Source organism: Perna viridis, chromosome 9 (assembly GCF_037379345.1).
Source record: "Perna viridis isolate PV_CMFRI_1.1 ecotype Kerala chromosome 9, ASM3737934v1, whole genome shotgun sequence".
Lineage (NCBI taxonomy): Eukaryota > Metazoa > Mollusca > Bivalvia > Mytilida > Mytilidae > Perna > Perna viridis.
In genome coordinates, this window is record NC_142453.1 from 29,546,483 (window position 1) to 29,570,940 (window position 24,458).

Below are 24,458 nucleotides of genomic sequence, written 5' to 3' on the forward strand. Positions count from 1 at the left end.
CTATAAGATCAAATTCTTGTAAACACTATGACGTGTTATTTAATATCGATTTTTAATCAACAAACACCTACATTTTGTAATACTTAGGATGTGAACGTACTCGAATCTTATTTTGTTTACTTAAGTCCTGTGGACAGGTGGAACGTCTGCTCAAAAGTTTGTTTATATGAGGAAACTTTAGGTGTAAAAGATAAGATTCGTCAATTTAACATCCTTTTATTTGCGATGTACAATCTGAATACGAGTATGGTATTCACCAGTCTAGCTATCCATGATATTTCACAAAATTACGATTACATTTGATGGTTCTCGTTTTAGAATATTTTTTATTTGATGATTTCTTCGGATTCGTCAGATGCGAACGGTAACAGAAATACAAGGTAAAAAGAGTAATCAAAGGAACCAGGATTCTAGCGGAAATCAGAGGAATGTAATCCAGGGACAAAGACCAGACTAGGAAAACAGTTACGCAAAACGAGGAAAATAAAATAACCAAAATAACACGAAAAAAGCAAAAAATATGAATGAGTAACTCGGCCTAAAAACTGGGAGCATGGCCCAGATGCACCAGTAGGGTAGGCGTCCTAGCTGCTTTTCTACAACCGCCGAGTTGCTCATTTAAAGTCAAGTCTGGATTAGACAAAATAGAAAAGAAAAAATATGACACGTTGAACAATCGGATTATCACGGTGCAGATGCATACACTATAACAACCCAGAAGAAATAAAATTAAAATTTTTCCCGGTCAGAAATGTAATCTGTGATTGTACAAGACGATCCTATACCCAGATATATGGCCAATATGGCTGCCTTCGTGTTTTTGACTTAAAGTCAGACCAATGTATGTTATAAACAAAATGTGTTACTCAATGTATTCGGCATATGTATCAAACCAAGTTGACTTTTTAAAACGGATTTCATGCTCATTATACATGTAGAGAATTCGTAACTTTGTAAATATGTGCTGTGATAAATTAAGGAAATAAAAGTCTTTGCTCTGTTTAACTAAATAAAAAGATATAAAGTAGATGCACAATATTAGTACATTTGATCAAAACTTGAATACTTCTCCTTCTAAGAATCAGGCAAAATGTGTATAAGGTGTGGCACATAACGAAAAAATACACAAATTTTATTGCTTTATCCGAGTATACCTCACAACCTCAAGAAATTACTGTCAAAGTGATTGTAAAGTTTGCCTTTTTAAGATATTGATAGGTCAAATTTAATTGAAAAATGGAAAAATGGTTGGAAAATTTTTTCCGAACATATCCTTATATAAGCAGTGAAAAAATATCTACGTCGCCAATGCTTAAATTTAAGTAGCTTTATTGTTCTTTTCTAGATGTATTTGAATATGTTTGAGGCAAAAATACCAAATTGAGAAAAATGATGAACCACTCATTGCCTGATTCTTACACAAAATGTTACTTAAAATTGATTTCATAATCTATGGACTTTTTTTCTTTTTTTTTTCTTTTTTCTTTTCAGTTACAGAAATCTACCTTGTTTTACAAAAATACCCCAGAAAATTCAAGCCTCCGTATATCCGTATAACAAAGAGGAAATCAAAATATTTGTTTATACTTTTGTATTCATATTAGTTTCTTGTTTTCTTAGATTGTGTTTTCAGTAATCTCTAGATCTTAAACCCCTAGCCTATAGTGGTTCAATGTGTATAAAAAATATACGAAAGATATCTTATCATTGTAACCGTGCATATAAGAGATAATTTTATACGGTTTGTGATCAAAGAGTCTTAGTGCAGATTCTCAATGTAGTAAACAAACTAGAGTGGTTTTTACTGCCTTATAAATTGATATACTCTCTAGCATAGCTTACAGACAAAATTTTAATCTGAAATATCATTTCAACATGCTGCCTTGTGGATTTATGACTCAAAAGCATGATACAATTTTTTATTTGATAAATAGAAACACTTTATATATTCATATCAACCGATTATTGAGTTTTACATATATCACTACAATCAATAAATAGTTAAGGGCATCGAACACTATGCAAATTTGTTTTGTCGTTTGCCAATGCTGCGTCATCCGTATAACATGGTATTCTCATATGCTCCTTTTTCCATGTTTAGAGTCTTCACTATCTTTGGAAAATCATTTTGGCAACTGTGATAGCAATAATACCAAACATAATGATGCTGGGAGTAAGGCTTGTACCACTATCTGGTGTATTTGTTGAATTGGTTGTTTGAGCAGCAGCTGTTAATAGATTGAGTAACATATAATAATATGTACATATTGTATAACCAAACAGTTTTATAGTCCTTTTTTAAAGGACCTACCTACATGTATATAAGCTTTTGTAAACCGAATTTTTTCTCAAAACAGCATATTGCAAAAATTAAAACAATGTAATTCATTTCGATTTCGAATATTTTGTAAAACGTACCAATTGTTATCTGTAAATATTATAAAACGTGTATGTCAGCTATTATAAAACAATTTTTTACAGAAATCAAATAGTTTTGTACAAACAGGTAAACGGAGTACAAACCTGTGCCCATAAAAGCTATAATAAGGGTTATTAAAAATGCAGTCGTTACTTTCATCTGAAATTAAAAGAAAAAAGGCTTCTCATATGTTTAAAAATATATATATACTGTAGCAAGTGACAATTATAAAAGCATATTCCCACTTTCAACAGAAAAAGTTACACGTATATCATAATGTATACATTTATTAGTAATAGAAATGAGGTGATATATTGTTCAGAAGATGTTACTAATACTCCAAATACGATCAGTATTTACCAATAGATTTTTGCATAGATATTCGTTTTAAGAAATATGCAATAAGTATGATTTCTGTTGATTTATTTGTTTATTTCAAATATGCAGGTTTGTTTTCGAAAGATAAAATATATTAGTAAACCATCCGACGTTTTTTACTCATTCACACACGCAATGAAATAAGACGGTCTTGACATACATGTAAGCCGAGTATACGGACGAGGCTTATAACCGCGGAAACATTCTTATTGTTCAAATAGTTCAGTGTAAAAACATATTTGGCTGTGCTATTAAGAAATATAAAAGCAAAATATTTTTGTTTTGTCAATCTTATGAATCATAATCAAATGTTTGTTTCATCAGCCATTTTCAAGATTTGAGAGGTTATGAGTTTAAACAGTCCTGTTTGAAATCGAGAAGTGCTGAGTTGCCACGAGGAAGAATTTATTGCATAGTTTTATCTGTCCTTCTACCAGGTCAGGTCTGTTTGATGGGAACGAAACACAAAATTGACCTAGCGTTTCAAAATAGTATAAAACAATTGATTGCATAGGTTGTAAATCAAAAAACATATATGATTTATCAACAAGTATATTATTACCAACCCCATGTAATGAATAATTTTATCACAAACACCAAGGTATTGTATTTAATAGTATGCATTATGTACAACGAAAACAATTGAAAATTGCACATTGTATTTCATTATACAAATGGATCAAGGGATTCTCAAATTTCTTTCTGTTATAGCATTGTATTACGGGATGACTTTGTAATCTTCCGGGTTGTATTGTTATCTTTTTTTTTTTAAAAAAAGGACATCAAATGACTTTAGTTAAAACAATCTTATACTAAACAAAGAAAAGAACGGATACAAAGTTATATTTGTAAATACTTTATTTCCGTTAAAAAGGCCTTAAGCATCTTTTAATTATTACGCTCCCGAAGGGAGCGTAATTGACTGTATTAACTGGGTCCTGCATACTTATGACAGGAAAAATATCAATATCCGGCTTGGTACATGTAAAATCGGGAGCTTAAAATAGTATTATGGCAGCTTCATTTTCATATACTTGGTAAATGCGATTTAGGACCACATCAGTGCAGGAAACATAAACTAGCTTCGATGATTGAATCGAGTCTGAGCTTTTTCTTAGATTTGGATGGTCAAAACATGTCACCCAAATGCTTACAAACATTACGTAATCGATACCGGACAGGTCGACCCAAAGAAATTTCGGATCATGATAACCAAAGCTACGGAAGCTTGACATTTCAGTCCATACATATTTCAGACCATGACAAGAAAGGAATACAAGAGGACAATAAAAACCGAAAATCATTACACATTTTACAAATTACAAAAATTACGTCAGGATTAAGGTGTTTGAATTCATATATTTTTTTTCGGTAGCGTTTAAGGTTTCACCTTCCTCATATTAACTACCAGTCTTTATTCATATTTAACATATTGATGTGTGATTTTTTTTTCACCTTTGATAAAAGTTATCATTCTGGGACATTAACTTTATCAGTCGCAGGTGATATCGTTATCAGTCAATTTTATAATTCCTTGTATTAGATAAGTGTGCGCATAATTATTCGGTTTGGAACTTGGATTTGCCATGGATTAAACTGGGTTCATAGCGATATCATAAGCGACCCTATGATAGCTTGAAATATTGACTCATGTAACCAGCGAGGGATATGCACGATATATGAACAATTTACCGCTTATGAAATCAAAGTTAAACTGGGTTCATAGCGATATCATAAGCGACCCTATGATAGCTTGAAATATTGACTCATGTAACCAGCGAGGGATATGCACGATATATGAACAATTTACCGCTTATGAAATCAAAGTTAAACAACAACAAAAAATTGAAATATCTCATTTTACTAAATAAGTGTAAATTTTTATCGAAAATAATACGCTCCCGAATGGAGCGTAAATTCCTGTATTATCAACTGGGTCCTGCATACTTATGAGCAGAAAGAACATTAATATCTGGTTTGTGCATGTAAAATCGGGAGCTTTAAACAATATAATGGTAACGGATGGTTTCGCCCTAGTTACATGTTCGGATTGTTTCGCCCCGAGTTGTTTCGCCCTGATTGGTGAGTGGTTTCGCCCTTAACAGGTAAATGATTGATATTTTAATAAATAAAAGGTATTGTTATTCATGATAAACTAATTAGTACTCTAAAGAAAAATAAAAGAAATCGTTAAAAAAAACATGTTTGCAGAAAAGAAGTAATTAATCCTAATTAAGAACCAATTAGGTATTTTATTGAAATGTTGATTGGTTTTTCAATTGTTGGGAAAATTAATATAACCGACATTGTTATTACAGAAATATTCTTCTAACAGTAATTGACAATAGATGTTATTTTCAGCTTTAACTCAGCTTGCAAACTTTTGATCTTCAAACAATTGCCGAAAATGTATAAAATACATAAGTTCGAACTGGCATTTTCATTCTTGAATTCGCATCTTGACATGTCCTTATGGCAGACAACTTATATTTCTTGTAACCAGACAGTCCGACCTTGTCAACATACCATCACTACTAAACAAAGAGTGGTAAAGTGCACAAAAGTCTGCTAAAGACTGGTACCGAAATATTGATTTATTTTATTGAATAAAAGTTTATTTGTATCTAAATTGTGATGTTCTTTTATTTTTAGCTAAAATAAATATTTTGGTGCATTTCTGTAGACATTTACATACGGTCATGACTTCAACATATAAAATGTGTGGGGGTGGGCCCCTAAATTCTTTAGCCAAAGTTTCGGTGATCAACCATACCCCCTCCCATCATTTCCTTTTATGTCGGGTAATTTTGGTTTCATATAGAAAATTTATTCTGGAATATTCAAACAAAATATAATTCATAAAATTTAAAATCCACAAAGAGAAATTTAAGGGGAAAGTTGAACTTAATGAATACTCAATCAAAAATATAGAAAATATAGAAATATAGAAAAGTATAGAAATTCCATTTATCTTTTCATCAAGATGTTACGAAATGGTTGAATATTACATATACTATAACACATATTACCAATGGTAGCATTTAAATACAAACATCAGGTCGAAACCACCCAAGGCGAACAAGATTTAGGGCGAAACCACCCAGGGCAAACCGGTAGTAGGGCGCAACCACTCAGGTGCGAACCGGAATTAAGGCGAAATAACCCAGATTCCAATATAATAGCAGGTTCATATTCGTGTACTTGGTAAATGCGATTGAGGACCATACCAATCTAGGAAACATAAACTAGCTTCGATGATTAAATACAAATCGAAAGTGAGCTTTTTCTAAGATAGGGATGATCAAAACATGGCACCTGAATGTTTACGAACATGACGTAGTCAATACCAGATAATTAGAAAAGAAATTAGGAAAGGAATTTCGGACCATGACAACCCGCAGTTACTTACCAAAGCTGGACATTTCAGTCCATACCTATTTCAGACCATGATAAAAGGAGAATGCATGAGGACAATAAAAACCGTATATCTGGACACATTTTACCAAATTGAAGTAAATAATAACAGGTGCGACTAATTGTAAATGGACTTTGGTTTCACCTTCCTCATATTACAAATAAGTTGAAAGACATGTTTTTCTTTTATATTTTGAAAATCAAATAAGATAAAAGTAAACAAAATTACGCCAAATAGGCTCTGCCTATCAGAAGATAGAAGACGCCCAAGTGACTAGGGGATATATGAGAGAAGCTTATGGAACGAACATATCACTTAGACTTCATGGTTGACCATGAATGTGGAAGACGAATATCAAATATTAGTACACGATCTTTTAAATGTTTCCCTGATATTACCCTGATTTTATTAAACGCTGAGTGCTTTAGTCCAAGTAAGATATCAATCGAGGATAGGTACATGTGTCAAGAGTAATATTTGATATCCATTTATTAATCTGTTCATCATATATTTTACACCACCATTAAATAATTATTGTTCAACTTGTCCAATTTGTTATTGTATTTCTCTTTCATTTCCGAATCTCTCAACGAAAATGAACGAAATACGACTTTGCTCAGTTTTGTGTTCTGTTGCGAACGATTGTTTAAAGTCGATCGAAAGAAAAGTCATTTAGGCTGTTCCGAGGACCGGAAACATGTTTCCTACCCTCTAATATTATTATTGATATAAAGGCAGAAAACGTAAAAAAGCTATGCTTTAATACATTTATAGAGCCTGTGTGTTTGCAACAATATGTATCGAACTTCGAAAATTCGAACTACTTTTCATATTACCTTGAGCAGAGTTATTGTTCTTTTTTTATGGAATTAATATGTTTGGTTTATTAAATTATATATTATTATACATTGTATCAATATGTAATAAATTGATTATAACATAATTGCGTTTCGGGTGTGATATGGGAACCGCCCTCCAAAAAAATAATGAAAAAAAAAATAATGTAATTACCTATAGTTATAATATGTGGCATACTTTGTTACCATCAATTGTCATTTGCACAAATTTTTAAAATCGGAACACAACGGAATTACGATTTGAAATTACGAATGAGTGGGACATAAAGATTGACTAGGTAGTGTTAGAAAATTGCTTTTAAAGTACTGAAATGTTTTATTTTATCCCTAAATTATACAATTACGTTAAAATGCTTTAATATGTAACATTAACCTTTTTTTACTTCGTTTAAATGGATAAACAAAACAAAATGCTATGATAGTTTTATTAGGAACGCAGATAATTTGTCGGGGAACTGATTTTTGCAGTGAAGCGGGAATGGTTTATTATGTAAATGCCACTAATGAAATTTACCATTCAAGAGCTGTACATTTACGAACAATTTAAAAATATTTTATTTTATTTTCGTAATTTGATAGGTATCAAGGCAAATTTCATTTTAACAACTGTTGAATGGTTCATTTTTAATTGACTGAAGAAAAAAAATTCTAAATCCTTGACTTTATGCCTATTCTAACATGGATAGGCACTAAATATGTCATTATTTTTCACCGAGCGATTCAATGGATTGGCCGAAGCCGTCTTTCACATACGGCATACAAATGGTATTTTGAATGGGTAAAATGCCATTGAAATTTTCCGGTTCGATTTGGCTCCTCGTTATAGTTTTTTTTTATAATTTAAATTCAGGTTATTCAAAATTAAACTAATCTGCAACGGTGGTACCGGCTGGGAAGCCATATGTACTTGTTTATTTTCCCGACGACACTTTTTACACATGTTTTACTTGGGAGTCGATAGAAGAGCCTGAAGTGTTTACTTGATAGAACAGCCTAAAATATTTAACATTATATTTTATTTCAGTATGTCATTATGTACTACGCTAAAATTGTAAAAGAGGCGAATATTAAGAAATAATAATATTATGTCACGTTCATAATTAGTGAACGATAAAAATCGAAGAATAAAATAAAAAGCGAACAGTTCATTATAATGATTGCGCCAGTGTAAGCAAGGCATTACGATATTTCAAGCACTCAGTTGTTAAAGCGTACGTGTCACGCCATATTAAAAAAATTATATGTTTTCACTATTTTCAATTTCTCATTGTCTCGTTAACTATAGATTCATCACTTGAATTGTTTTTATATTATTATTTTTATTGTCCATCAGCACCATAAAAAACTGATTTATTCAACGGGTCATGGTTTTCTTTCCTCGTTTGTCTACACCGGACTTGTCTATTTATGAGCAATCCGGCGGATGTTTCTAGAAAAGCAGAGTACGCTTACCCTACCGGTGCACCTGGTCCATGCTCCCAGTTTTTACTGGAGTCCAGGTTGCTTATTTACTTTTGTTACTTTTTATGTATGATTTTAGATACTTTATGTTCTTTGTTGTGTATGTCTGTTTTCCATTCTGGTCTTTGTCCCTGGATTACATTCTTTTGATTACCGCTATAACCTTGGTTCCCTTGATTACTCTTTAATATGTTGTACTTATGTTTTGTATTTGCCAATTCTTCAATATGAAAACTATTTTCTATTATTGGAAATTTGATACAATTTTTTACCCGATAAAACTTTGATCTTGAAAATAGGCTTTCTGATAACTTGACATTTATAAATTTATACTGACAAGACAGAAATGTAAGAACAGTATACTCACCATTGTCTTGCTTACTAGTATATAATGTTACAACAAGTTAGTTGAACATCTGCCGGTATCATAGGAATTATGAGTAATCAATAAACTTATATAATATGCCAAAGTGTAAAAAATACTGCTCTATGGGCCATAATTTGTTTTGAAATCTTATTAAGTTGACAACATATTACAAATTTGAATAATATTGAAATTAAAAGAAAAGACCCACGTTCAATAGGAATGTCTTTCATTTTGAAGGAGGATCTTTAATAAATTATGTTTTCTAAACTTTTTTAATACCTATCGTGTAGTGAATATACAAAACATGTCGTAAATTTAGAACCCCTGAGAGGACAATATTTTATTTGTAGGGATCAACGATATGTTTTTTCTCCCCAGAGTCATGATAAAAGCAACTTAATATGTGCAATTCATAATCAACTATTTGATATGTACTAAGATACCAACTTGCATATCAACCTCTTGTTTGGTATAATGCAATATTTTGTCATGACCATAGTCCTTTTGTAGAAATAGATTACCTGTAGCTTCGTTTGCAATCATTAAACGTCCTTCTGGTACAGTTTGGATAGTAAGTACGCTGAGGAACAAAATAAGATGTCACATATACACCTTTTCATGATCGGTATTGTCCTATGCCACTCGAAGTGAACACACAACCCTATCCAACAACCTTCTTTATCTAAAAATCAGCTCAAACTGATGCCTTAGAATGGTAATTTTTATTTGGTCAAGATATTGTAAAACAAAACGTTGAACTAAAGCATATTTTTAAAAATTAGGATAATTTTAGATTTCAGGAATTCTATTTTTCTATGATTTTTATTTTCAGATAAAGAGCAGAAAATGGGTTAGTAGGTTATGAATGGTGTGTTTATTTATGAGGTAAAGGAAAAAAGAAAGATCTTGTCTTCCTTTATTATAAAAGATGGAGAACAACATTCTTATAATTCAGATTTTAAAAAAAAGTATCAATGTCTCTTAACAGAAAATTACAAAAATTATATGTTTGAAAATCAGCGAAATAGTTGAGGTAGAGTGAATCACAAAAACCTATACACTGTATGAAGTTCGACACCAAAGCAACGTTAGATCTTTGAATTACAAGTTATTCACTATTTGCTTTAATGTATACATGTAATAACTGTTAGATGCAGACTTATTGACTATTTGGTTAATCAACTAAAGCAATTTCTAAAGAATTATATTAGAACACACAAGGCCAATTACAATGCAAAACGATAAAAAAAAAACAAACAAACAAACAAACAAACTGAAACCGAAAAACAAACAAAACATAACAAAAAAAACCAAACAAACAAACAAACACAAAAAAAAAATTCAAAACGTGATTAAACATGTTAAGTAAATATTTCAAATACTTTGAAAACCAAATATAAGGTCACAACGCGAAAACAGGAAACAAAGAAGGTCTACATACATACATATAGCGAACTGAATAAGATATTACATAAAATAACTGGAGATAAAGACAACAAGACGTCAAAACCCTCATATTTCACGAAAGGGTATGACACACATGGACTTTGATTATGGCTTTAAACTATCAGGATTTTTTATAAGGAGAACATGTTAGGATGGGATGATATTTATAATTTTCTACAAACTTCTTAATTTCTTTTTTTTTGTTGGAAATATATACTAAACCATCATATAATATTATGAGAGAATGGCCAAGGACACCAAAAAATGATATTTATATTTTAAGGATAAATGCCGGACAGGGAAAATAAACACCCACAAGGGAAACCTTGAAATAATAAAAAAAAATAACAAAGAAAAATAAGTAAAGGTGCAACTAAAAACTGGACGAGTCATCAAGGGAACCAATGTTATAGAGGCAATCAAAAGAATACAATCCAATATTGAGTCGACTAAAAACTGAAAGAGTAATCAAAAGAACCAAGGTTATAGCGGTAATAAAAAAATGCAATTAAGGGACAAATACCAGACGTGGAAAACAGACATACACAACAAAGAACATAAAGTAACTAAAATCATACACACAAAGCAACAAAAACAATTGAGCAACTCAGACTCCACTAACAATTGGGAGCATGGACCAGGTGCACCGGTAGGGTAAACATCCTCTGCTTTTCTAGAAACATCTGCCGAGTTGCTCATAAAAAGTCCGGGGTAGACGAAAGAGGAAAGGAAAAAGATGACAAGTTGAACAAATCCGTTTTTATGGTGCAGATGGATACACCGTAACGATCCATGAGTTCATGATGACGACCATGAAACTTCTGTAGTAAAGACTTCAAACTTGTAGCAACATAGCCCTGTTCCAGAAGCCTATTTGTTAGAATTGTAGCGCGATACAAAATGTCTGCGTAGTCTCGGCAAGCTTTGGCATAACGTATGAGTTGTGTTATGAACTATCCATACGCAGGTGCTGAAGGGATGTTGCCACAGATGAAAGGAAAGTTGACAATTCTGAATGAAAATTCATCACGTTTGTCGTAAAATTTGGTCAATAGTTTTCTATTACCATCGATATCTAAGTGTAGGTCAAGATATGTGACTGACTTCACAGTGTCTGTAGTATCCTTTATTTAAAGTTCCTTGGGGTAGATGCGATGTATGAAAGCTTCATAATTAGGATTGTTTAAAGATAATACGTCATCTATATAGCGGAAACTGAGATGAAAGGGTCTAGCTAAACGATGGTCTTTCTTTAGAATCAGATCGGCTATAAAGTCAGCCTGGAAACATTGACAAGTTGCATTGGTAAGAACATTTTGTTCAATTCTAAAGTGATTTTTACTAGAAGATTTAGTAGCGTCGCTGGGTAGCATTTCATAAAATCTTCCGTTCGAAAATTGACGCATTGTCTCTGAGCTGTAGTTAGTTTTATCCATGACGACTATGGCAATGCCATTATCTGCTGGTTTTATTACTGTATCGTAACGTTTTTTTCAACGACAGTACTGCTTTTTTTCTCATTGGGCGTAATGTTGAAGAAAGGTGTAGTTGTTGGATAAGTGCTTGTCATTTGATTTTCTTTTGTCAATAACATTTTCTAGCGTGGCACTTTTATTCGGTTTAGGAGCCTATAAAATGGTCTTCTTGAATTTTTGAGTGTATTGATCACTTTCTTTCTGGTCGCAGTCAGAGCTATCAGCCGTAATGATCTCCATCGTATCAAAAGAAAGTATAGAAGGGTATGAAAAATTCCCAACTCGTACCACTGTGACATCTGTGGCAAAACCGGAGGAATGACCCGGCCAGCGAAGGCTATAATTTTTACATAACCCAGCTGGACTTTGTACAGGCAGTGTTGCGATAGATGTCACAGCGGTACGAGTTCGAGTCCCGCCGAGGCAACGACAAAAAATTTGCTTCGCAAATTACACAGTTCTAACACCGTTGGGAATTTTTCAGACCCTTCTATAAGTTTACATTATCTCCCCTGTGTCATTTTGATCCGATGGAGCAGTGTAGCGAATAGTGTCATCACATTCTGAGACCTTGTATAATATTGATTTGTTGTGACACGTATCGTTAATCTTTTTTAAAAAGAATGAGAATTATCAACGGGTATTTACTATTGAAAATATGGAACGTCACCTTAAAATATACCACTGCAGTGGGCCATATTTTAACATACTTCTTATCAGATAAACTGCTGATGGAAATACGACATTTTGATTCACCTAAACTATGTTCCAATGGGTCGGCTAATGGCAAGACTATATATTGAAATTGCTTTGCCAACTGAATAATAAGAAAAGGTAAAAATAAAACAAAACAAAAAAAAGTATGAGCTTGACTACGTTAAACAAAGGAAAACGGTGTAAATATGAGCCAATTTCAAATCGTAGAATTATTTCGTTTTCTTTTACATTATTATGATTAATAACTTCAATCAAATCATTTATCATTTTCTTGACTTATAGGAGGGCAATTGCACTTTTCAATATTTTAAACACACCAGTTGTCAAAGAAAGGAACGTAAACAAGAATGCATCTTCTAAAAAAAGCGGAAATTCCGATCGTGAAGTGCAAATTTGAACGGGCAATATCAAGGAAAGACCAATCAATTGGCAAGAACATGTCAAACATTGGCATTTACTTCGTTTTTCATATTAAAAAAAAGAAATGTATGATATATCTAATTATATTTATTTAGGTTAACTTTCTTTAGACGCAGTATTAAAAATAGAATTATAAAATCAATTATTCAACTCTGTTGGCTTTCTCTTGTAATGATACATTTTTCAAAGAGATCAAGCCATTTTACGTTTTGAAGCATGAAATGAAAAGGTCTGAATCGAGCAGTCAAGGATGCAATGACAGTTTAGTGCAGCGTATCTTTTTTTATTAACAAAATGGTATTTTAAATCAAATTTTGCTTAGGATAACTCAAAACTAAACGTAACAACGTCATCTCATTATATGTCAGCATCAATACATGTGACTGCTAAATACAGAATGTCACCAAGCACTTAAAACAACGGACTCAAATTAGGACGAATAAATTAGTCATATATTTTTCAACAATTTGTTCCCCATCAATTCTAAACATGTACGTTTGTGTTGCAATAATTCATAATTGCCATTAAATGACGCGAAAAAAATGCCTTTTAATTCTTAAATGAATTTTTTAATTAATGTTGCCCAACTGTGTTTCTTGCTGAGACTAGCATTTTAAGCAAAACAAAAAAAAAATTAAAATCATGGAACATCCAATTATCTTCATGGATCATTCAAGCTGATAAGTGGACAGATCAATTTGCTACCGTTTGGCTTGTATTTAAAAAATCAGTTATTGTAATATAACATATTATATAATTGTTTTAGGCCATGTTACTAAAAGTATTCAATTAATTGAAACACAGTCTAACCGAAAATATTTGACCTCTGCATAAATTCAGTGTAAGACCTTTTCGCATGATTCTTTGACTTTATCTTTAACATAGACCTTAAATATCTAAAATTTAAGAGTAACGTGTTAATTTGACTTTCAAATTGTAGAATTCCCATTTATAAGTGACACTATACCAACATCTCTAGCCTATTCACGGTTGATTCGTTACCGTCGTGCATGTAATTAGTACACTGATTTTCTTTGTAGGGCGAGTATATTGTCATATAAGCTGGTAAGGCGGGAATATATTCTGCCCTTGTGATATAATTACTTCAGAAGTTATCAGTATTTGAATTTGATTGTGAGATCTGAAATATCGCAATTTCGGCAAGACTTTCCGTCTAAGCGTGTAACAACAAAGTGAACCCCACTCTTACTCTCTTGCAATGTGACGGGTGCTGCTGGCGGGACAGGATATGTGCACCTGGTGTCAAGTGGCAGTACATTACATCCGTATCCCTGTGTGCGCTTTTGCTTTGCAAATATCCAGTATTCCCAAGCAAATGCGTTATATTCTATTGTATATATCGCAAATGTGAATCGCCTAATTAATTTACATACTTTCACGTTTTGGCCGTGTCTTTGAATATTTGATTTTCTTAATTGTTCTTCTGTATTTGTTGCCAATTTTAATGTTTTAAATATTAGTCAGGTTGTCCAACCCATTTAAAGACGTATATTTATCCATTTCCTGGCCAAATATAAAAAGTAACTAGATCGTAGATTAGGTTTGCTTTAAAGCAACTACATGGCTTATAATAACGTCATTGATGACCTGTGGTAACCTGGAACCTTTAATTTACTTTTACCACAAAGTATGTTTTCACATGTAAATATATAAATAAAGATTCTTTGAAGTTGACTTTCGTTGGCAATTAAACATGACACTAAAAATCAAGCAATTAAAACAACCAATAAGTATGTGTATTATTATTACTATTCTGAAGAACCCCAGATTATATTTTTTTCAAAAATAAATGTTAAGGCTATCAAAGAATCCAATGAATTTACAAATGAATCGAGTTGCTTGCATAACTTGTACGGTGACAGGTAGGTCATTTCAGAAGGGAAAATACGTTAAATTGACGTTGTGATTAGTGAACCAGAATGAAAGATCAATGTAGACACATTGTAAATCTAGATCAAAACCTGGGATTTGTCAACATTTCGTTTAGTTTTCCACGACCTTAAGTCGATTATGTTGTTGAAATTGTATGAATAGCAAGTATATTAACAAAACAGTAACATGGAAAAAAGGCAGATGCATAACTATATGCATGAAAACCAACATAACACTTGAGAGCTAATACAATCGATGTTTTCGTACTATAATCAGAACGTATTGTTTTATATTTTAGGGCAAATTAGATTAAAGTACCGTAAATTAATCAAAAAAATGTCCAATATCTAGCAAAATAGTGTAGATAAAGATGTTTTAAATTGCACCCGAAATAGCCTTAAATATTCAGATAAAAGTATTTTGTACTCCATATGTATTTATAAATAAACGATTAAAGTAAAGTAAACAAAATAAAAACAGAATAAAAAGCAACAACAACAATGACATCAACAGCAAACAAACAAAACATAAACAAAAACTAACGAACAAAAACTAACAAAATTTTAAACCAACAATTAATAATAAGCCTCTCAAACATACAAGCAAAAAAAAAATATAAACAAATAAACAAGCGAAAAAATTTGTTCAATCTATAATGAGAGGTATTATCCACACTGTCAAATCCTAATTGAAATTAAGTATCGCAATTAAGGTAATTGTTTATGTTTACAAATGTATATGGTATGTTAAACATTTAATTAAGCTTTCTTTAATGTACATTTTATAATGTAAATCTTCCAAAGGCGTAATATTTTACCAACCTTTCAAGGCAAATAGTATTTCAAATATAAAGCAACAAAGACACAATAAAACTTATAATAATGGGTGTATTCCAATGTTTTTTTCATTGTTGATTTTCATGCACGCTAGTTTTTTTACTTCCAATGATATATGCAGATTACGTTAGAGATTTTGACTTTTGATTTTGGCTTCTATCAGCTAACACGATTCGCGATTTTATTTTTGGCTGAAAGTTTTATACTATGACTGTTTCGAATAAAATTACTTTATCCCAGCCACAATAAGGGAAGTAAAGTCATGTTTAAGAAAGACCATCAAAGCAGCGACACAATAAATACAATGACAAGAAGATGACGTCTAATCTACAATAGGGTTCACGACTGGTATTAATCGATAAGTTCTCATTGACCATTTTTAAACGATGCAAATCTCGACAGAAAACTATATATAGTACGTCAATATAACAAATAAACAATAACAGTAATAAAATAACGGAATAACAACCTAGAAGCAAGGTTGACTCGAAACGTTTCTTTTGTTTAGGCACTTAAGTTGTGTGACACAGGATCTATTTTGAATACAGAGCTTATGATCACTTTAAATATCAATCTATAAATTTCATATAAACATAATGAAAGATTCTCGTATAATTTATAAATAGGGTTAAAACGAAAAAAAGGAAACAATATATTCCCTTGACACAATGGACTACTTCTTCATTTGCTAACTGGACCAATTAGAACCAAACCTGTTATGAATGTTATTTAGTGTTTTGATCCGTGGGAAAGCATGGCCCCCGTTACTAAAATAGAACTTAAGGTTTGCACAAATCTGGCAGAGTAAAAGTGTTAAGCGTGATAAGATCAAACAGTGGTCCCATGTTCATGTAAACCTGTTATGCCATTTTAGAGTCATTGCCCTATTTCGACATTTCTTTTAAAAAGATCTTCTCCTCTAACACTACTGGATCAATTAAAACAAAACTTGGTATTTTCCTCGGTGTGTTCTGAATAGAACTGAATATGATCAAAATTAATATGATTTTTCATTTGGTATGAGCCTTAGGATGTTTTTTTTTCAAAGAAAAAACATGGTCACTTTTACAAAAATGGAATGTTACTTATCTAAGTAGGTAACCAATTTAGGCTGTTTACAGCCTCTAGATTTTCTTTCCTTACCAGATCTTCCATGCGCTATCTCTTACTGAAGAAGAACGAGCAAGACAACTTGATTTTTCTCATGCAGCAGCTGGACTATTCCACACGATAATGTTATATATATATATATATATATATATATATATATATATATATCAGCGTATTGTACAGATAGAATTTCTTTTTGTTGATGACTATCTACATCCTACTCATAACAATATTTTTAATTTCAAAGTCAAATATTTTTCCGAAATGTTCAAATTTATCATTTTAAGTATGAATGTTTCTTTATATTGTTCAAGTTTAACTTGATAAAAGAAATGACTCACAAAGGAATGTTCCCTCCTATTGATCATTAAAGCAATTGGTATATTTTTGTTACATACTCTATGTCAGTTATTGCGCCACAATTTACAGTCACAGTAACTCCTTTATCTAAGAACAAAGGTATATAAACAAATAATAAATTTTAACCGATTTTTCAAAATATGTACTTTGCATTATGATATAACAAGGCCAATTACTGAATTTAGTAATGCTTAGTGTTAATAGTGTACATTACATTGGTTTCTTTTTTTATTATTATTTCACCATTGCAGTATCAGCCATTCCGGTGGTATAATATCTATTTTGTCATATTTATTGTGGACATGACTTGATTATGGATCGGAGAAGTGTTCGATACTTTTAATGTTACTCTTCTTAACCATAAAAGAGCGTTAAATGAGATTAGCTGAATATCGATATCTATTCACTATTCAAGTTCAATCCGTTCAAATTACGCAATGCAGACAATTCTTCATTTGAAGTTTTTTTCTCAACTTTATGACACTCTAGTTGTTCTTTATTAAGGTTCAAAAAGTAATAAATTTGCCAAGATATTGATACTGTTCAAACTATGTCACTTTAATATTGAAAATTAACATATTTCCGATGGGAACGATTTACTAGACTGTCCACATGTTATTTAATAACATCCGAGCGCGTTGTAAATCTGTATACAAACATGAGTATCATTATTGTCAAGTGTTTTGTGTTTCGATAATACCAGTATTACGTTTTGTCTTGCATTTTAACATAAATTGCTAAACTCAAATACCTTACGAGGAAATGAAAAATCCGTAGTCTACTGACTTGGCATGGTAAACGATAGTGGCAACAATATGAATATGAATACTGAAATATTGAAAAGCAATTGAAAAAAGAATTAAAGTATTTATAATATATAAATTATCACAAGGTCATAGCACAATCAATGTCGACACTTTAATTTCGTTCAAACTACAGTTCGAAAAACAGAAAATAATTCTATATCATCTAGAATTGCTCATACACTATCTTCTTAAAGACAAAATCATAACTTACAATACTACAAAGTAATAAACGATATTACACGTAATACTTACAATTTTTCACGAACTTAATATCATGAGAACAAAAAATAAGTTGCTGACCTTAGGCTAGTAAGATGTAAAGATCAAGAAAGTACATATTGTTAATTCAATAAACAAATCCAGTTAAAATACTACGGTCCTTTTCACAAAAAATCTTTTGTGTAAAATTAGTCGTAAGTTATGATGTATGATGTCATATTAGAGTTAAGTCACAACTTACGACTAATTTTACTCTTACGATTTACTTTGTGAAAAGGGCTGCTGGAGCTAGCTGTTCTCACCTTTCAAACACTTAAGATTTTGCAATAAAATACCTCACAAGAACCGTTACATTGTTAAAGACACGCGAAATTTTGTTAAAGTAACATATTTGTAAGTAGCTGCGTATATAAAAATGGGTGAATGACTGACATTTCTAAGTATAAATGTTTTTACCAACTGAAAATACGATTATTTATTGATATTGTTACAAAACTATCTTATTCGAAGTGTTTTTTTTTTTAGATGTAAGAGACAAATTTCATTTTAGGAATATATAGAAGGATGAATTTGTTTAATAATTACAAGTGACATTTATACTAAAAAGGGAGTCATTTGAACTATGGTATTGTAATGACACCACTTTTGCTTTTTTTTTTAAACACATCTACTTGTTATATTTTGGTCTGTTATTGAATGGACATGATATATATTGTGGTTAGGTTAAAGGGAAACAATCCTGTTGTATTTCATGTAGAGAAACAATATGAATGTACTTAAAAAAATAAGATACGTAGCGTTCGTCAATAAATAATAATTCTCTAATAAGACAATTATTGAACCTTACCTATTTTATACTAATCTAAATATAGTAAAATTTGTTCGTCAAACACTGATAAATCGCGAACTGAGTACTTATTTTACTTGTGGTGAGATAAAACCCACATAAGTCAAAAGGGAAAAATAAATCTTAGCATCTATCATAATAAATTAGATTAATCGGTAGAAAATTATTTAAAAAGTAACACTTAATCACACGTCAGTTCAAAGGGGAAAAAAAGGCAATATTATTGATAAATGACTGAATAAGTGATATGTCCACACATTATTAGACATATCTAACAGGCACGTATTTATATGACACCATGTAACATAATCAATGACCACATTCATGTATGATCAATTCTGATGAAGGCATCTGATTTAAGATGAGTATTTGAAGATAAAGAAGAAGAAAAAATGTTACAATTGAACAAAACAAAAATTGCAATAATTATAAACTGAGGATTAGAAAATTTCAGAATACAGTAATTTTAAATATGTTTTGGTTTTTGTGACATTTTTATACTATGATTTGTAACCTGTACCACCAATCTTTACCCGTAATACATTTTGACCAGAAATAATGGGGTTTATACCAAGTTGATTTTTCACATTGATTTGAAACGCCTGAAATTTGGAAATAGTTACATACCTTTCCTTTTATTGGTCCGCTTTTGCATGTTTGCGTAATAAATGCTGGAAGGCAATAAAGTAGAGTCTAGGAAAGACAAACATTAAGTTTCTAAAATGTTTGTCAATAATGATCTATGCTTTTTTAAATGCTATTTCAACATATTTTTCTGTCTGCATCAATTTAAACCTCATTGCTTACATACAATCAACTCGAGTTACCTTCTAACACGTAGCTTTACTTAACCGTATACACGAGGTCGTCATGTTAACTCGATAGAACAGTGCTATATGATTCGGGGTTGCCATTCCCTAAGTGTCTCAATGGTTGGAATTCAGATATTACTCGTTTTTGGCTCTACGAATCAGAATGGGGATCATTTCGACATTGACTTATACAATTATGAAGTAGGAATTTATAACCACTCAAAACGGCTTTAACAACATTATCACATGGAAGTAAATAGTCCGGTCCCCGAAGTAGACCAAAATTGATTGCAGCCTTTAACGACGACAGAATTAAAAGTATCTTTACTACGAAGACGTAAAACGTACTAGCAGGGCGATGATTCTCTAGTGCGGACCTTTAAGGGTTATTTGAGTTTTTTACCTGTAAATCATGGGATGGACTTAATGGGAAACATAAAAAAAAAAAACAGAAAACAAAAAAGCAAAACAATACACGCGCACAGGGAACAAACTATTTCTATGATTTACGATGAATGAGGAAAGTCTCAAATGCTTACATTTAGACTCATGTTATTTTCATTCAGAAACTGTGGATAGCCATATTATAAAACTATTGATAACTTTGGATTTCAGTCAATATTATGATTTACCAACATTCGAGATGTATAATCATCTCGGCCGACAATAACTGATTATATTAACCTCATCAAAGTCATTAAGTGTATGATAACTATATGAAATGAACGTACTATGTTAATCATATCTTTCTGTTTACATATGATATTCGCATAGTTATTATAGGATACTGATATGTCTTTTTTACAACTTTTAATACCATATGTTTCCTGTCAAATTGACGTATGAAAATCATATGAGATTCGGACGACAATCATATCTAAATTATCATATAATTATATTATGATTACAATATGGTTATCATATAAATAAAGCAACATATGATTTTCTTATGACTACATTCTGTACCAAATGCTTATCATACGAATCAAGCACCATATGATTATCATATGAAACGAGCACTATATGATTATCAAATGTGGTAAATTTTGAAGTCGATCAGGCGAGAAGGTCTACAAAAATATATAGCTTAACCCTCTGATATAACCAATTAACATTTCATATTGTTTTATATCATGTGTATTGTAGCTATTGTCGTTGCTATTTATTTTTAACACTCTTCCTTGTTAATTAGTCTTCGTTTTGTATGTGTCTTTTTTTTTCACGTGTGCATTATTTTTCAAACAGACATGAGCGTACATACATCACACATAATAAGTAATACCAATATCAACACGAACGTTCGGTACTTTCGAATTTTTTTTATAAAAAAAAATATATAAATTTACCTTTTATAAAAACTATAAACACGTTTCAGAAAGCCTATATGGGTTCAAAATACAACAATTGTCTATACATGTAACTGAAAGTCCTTTAAAATCAAACAAACCAATAATAAGAATTGTGAAACAATTTATAAACAGATAACGTATGTTCAAGCATAAAGAAGTACACACAATTTCATTTTCTATTACTTTCATTTAGTGTTTGTTCTTATTGTAAAGACATGTTTCAAGAAACCATTCATGACAATGATAGCTTAATTTCATTTTATTTAATGGTAAATCACATAGTTAATCATGTAAACAAAAGGCTTTTTGAAATATCATTTACATGAATCTGTCGCTGATATTATATTAAGTAATCAGAAAAACAAACATATCGAGCTTCTGTTATGTCTTGAAGACCCTACTATATATCCTCATTCTACCTGTAAAAGTGAAAAAAAATTGTTCTATTTGGTCCTATCCACGACAAAGAAATTCCTGTTTTTACATATACTAAATGCCATATGAAATAAATCAGCAATGTGTGGTTTGGGGTTAGTGAGTAATCCGAAACGTCCTTTTTTTAGTACATCTAACTCAACTTTAAAGCATATCATGTATTTGCTTTTCTACAAAACCTACGATTCGACATTAACAACTACTCCGCAAAGATTCCTGCTCCTGTCGAATACCACAGTAGGGTTTGTTAATGTGCGAGGAATGTAGCATCTTACCAAACACGGTGTACCACTATGGTTTGCGGTCAGGTTTTCCGTATTATAGCCTTCCAATCCCAGCATGTAACACGCCAGGGGAACCCCATTCCACAACCCGAGGCACATAACCCAGTTGCTCTGTGGGCAGAGCGCCTAACCCCGGCTAGGTTTCTGAGCACTATTTAGTCGCCTTTTACGACAAGCTTAGCACCACTGCAGGCCTAATCTTTTGACACCCGGACCTGCACGGGGCTATACAAGATATGAATAAGATAGAATTGCTGCATACATTTCGAGTTTGTTTTCTTTTTAACACCATGCTTCTGCTTGACCACAATACAGCCGAACATGCAAATTATAAAAAAATGCAGAAAAAAAGTTAATTGCTACAATTTGGAAGCAATTTGAAATTAAGCTTAATTCAAATTTACGAATATGGCTTTTCCCTATCTTTGATTTCACTTAACGGAGTTATCAATTGCTTGATAACTTAGAGGATTGAATTGATATCAGTGCTGGACTATGCATTTTTGTTTGCATGTACGATGACACGTTTTCAAACTTTATTTACTTAAATTATTGATTTTGTAACTTATCATGCGATTTACGAGTGTCATTATGTTCAAATGTTCACATACGAAACGTTCCATCATACTGTTATCTTTTCACAGGACTGGGAAAGGCTTTACGTAAATATTAAAGAACCAAATTTACCAAAAAGAGCGAATAATTATAGAGCATGGTCATTGTTTTATTACTTCGAACGCATGAATAAACAGTTTTGCGGGAATGCAATCTATATCAATTTAGATGATGATGAAAATAAATGCTCGAAAAGAATCTTTTTAAAATTAGTTCAAAAACTTAATTCATGTAAAACCATGTTGCATTTGTTTGTTCAGTCTAAATGTTTAATAATAATTTTAATCGAAACGTGCTTTTAAGTGTATCTTATTATTTTCTTCTTTTTTAAGATAGAATTGTCTTCCTTGAAACAGAAATACACTGGAGACTATTGTATATTTGAAGTTAAATGTAATGACTGTAAATTTGATTAAAGGTAATTCTAAAGTGGAATAATTCAATCGTAAAAAACTTAGTATCATCTTCTTTATCCAACATTTTATTTCTTTGCATATTCCGAAAAATTTAAACTTATTATTTAAAAAGACGTCAATTAGAAAAAATGTGATAGGACAAATTAACTATTTCAAATTCAGCGGTACAAGTTCGAGTCAAATATGACATTGATTTAGTTTTCTAAAATAATGATTGATTGATTGTTAGGGTTTAATGCCCGAGCAGCAATATTTCAGTTATATTCAAGCAATGAACATGAAGTGGATGATAAAATGAACATGAAATGATGATGAAATGAAAAATGGGATGTGACGCAAGGATAAATTTTGATTGCCACTGGAAATAAGGAGAGGTGGGTAGGGTCGGGCAATTTAGCCTCCTGTGGCGGAGCCTTATGGTTCCTACTCCGGGAGAATACCACCGTAGGGTCCTTAACGTGAGAGGAACGTGGCATCTTTCCCAACACGGTGCATCACTATGGTTTGCGGACAGGTTTTCCGTAATATAGCCTGACAAACCCCAGCATGCAACATACCAAAGGTACCTCATTTGACCACATGGGGCACACAATCCTGCTGGGCTGTGGGCAAAGCGCCTTAGCCCCCCCCTCCCCGGATAGGGTTCTGAGCACCATTTAGTCGCCTTTTACGACAAGCGCTGCTGTAGGCCTATTCTTCGACACCCGGGCCTGCACGGGGCAGTTTTCAAAAATAAACATTCAAATTTAAGAATATTAACAACAATTTTCTGGGATGAATGCAAGTTTAGTACCTATCATCTTTCACTCATGTTTAGGTAAATTTAAATGTTTATTTATGTCTCTATGAGATTTAAATCAGACTCCAACTTAAATTCATGAATTAAACAGTATGTATATTATAATCAATTGAAATGACTAAACGACAAAAGAAAGGTAACTCTATTGATTCCATACAAACATTCAGAACCATAATTTAAATACGGTTACAGTTACTTTGGATAAATGCAATGAAAATAAGTTTTCGAGAACAATGCTATGGGTAATAATAAGTAATGCCCAAGTCACTGATATAAATTATAAAGGTAATCACGAATACCGTAGTCGAAGCAAATTTTTGTCGTTCCCTCCGCGGGACACGAATTCGTACCGCTGTGACATCTATGGCAACACCGCCCGCACAAAGTCCAGCGCCCTAGACCACTCGGCCAGCTAGGCTATATATATATATATATTATTCCATTTGTTATCAATTTGTCTAGAATTTTGGTGTTCCTAAATACCAGTTATTGTCTGTAAAAATGACTGGGAAAGGTATTGTAAAATCTTTATGTAGTTTTTTAATACAAGTATTCTTTAGCATATGTCGTACTTTTCATTTACAAGAGAAAAACGTCAATGCCCAATCCAACCCGGTATATTTAAACAGGAATTTTATTTCAATTAAATGTGACGTATTACTAAAATCATAATGGAGAGTTCCCTTTTTTTCATGGTCTGTTACACATAACAAAATGCAACC

At 31.8% G+C, this 24,458-nt stretch overlaps 1 long non-coding RNA gene across 6 annotated transcripts; it reads right to left on the minus strand.

Annotated features, from left to right (window-relative positions):
• Positions 1-1,905: 1,905 nt before the first annotated feature.
• LOC148607692 (uncharacterized) lies at positions 1,906-18,520 on the minus strand. 6 transcript variants are annotated; one of them, XR_015915281.1, is made up of 3 exons: positions 18,482-18,520; positions 2,524-2,578; positions 1,906-2,228 (listed from the first exon to the last, which is right to left on the minus strand). It is a non-coding gene; the product is annotated as an uncharacterized LOC148607692 (long non-coding RNA). The 6 variants fall into 6 exon arrangements; XR_015915282.1 differs by lacking the exon at positions 18,482-18,520 and adding an exon at positions 18,261-18,336; XR_015915283.1 differs by lacking the exon at positions 18,482-18,520 and adding an exon at positions 18,213-18,271.
• Between the last annotated feature and the right edge of the window lie 5,938 nt (positions 18,521-24,458).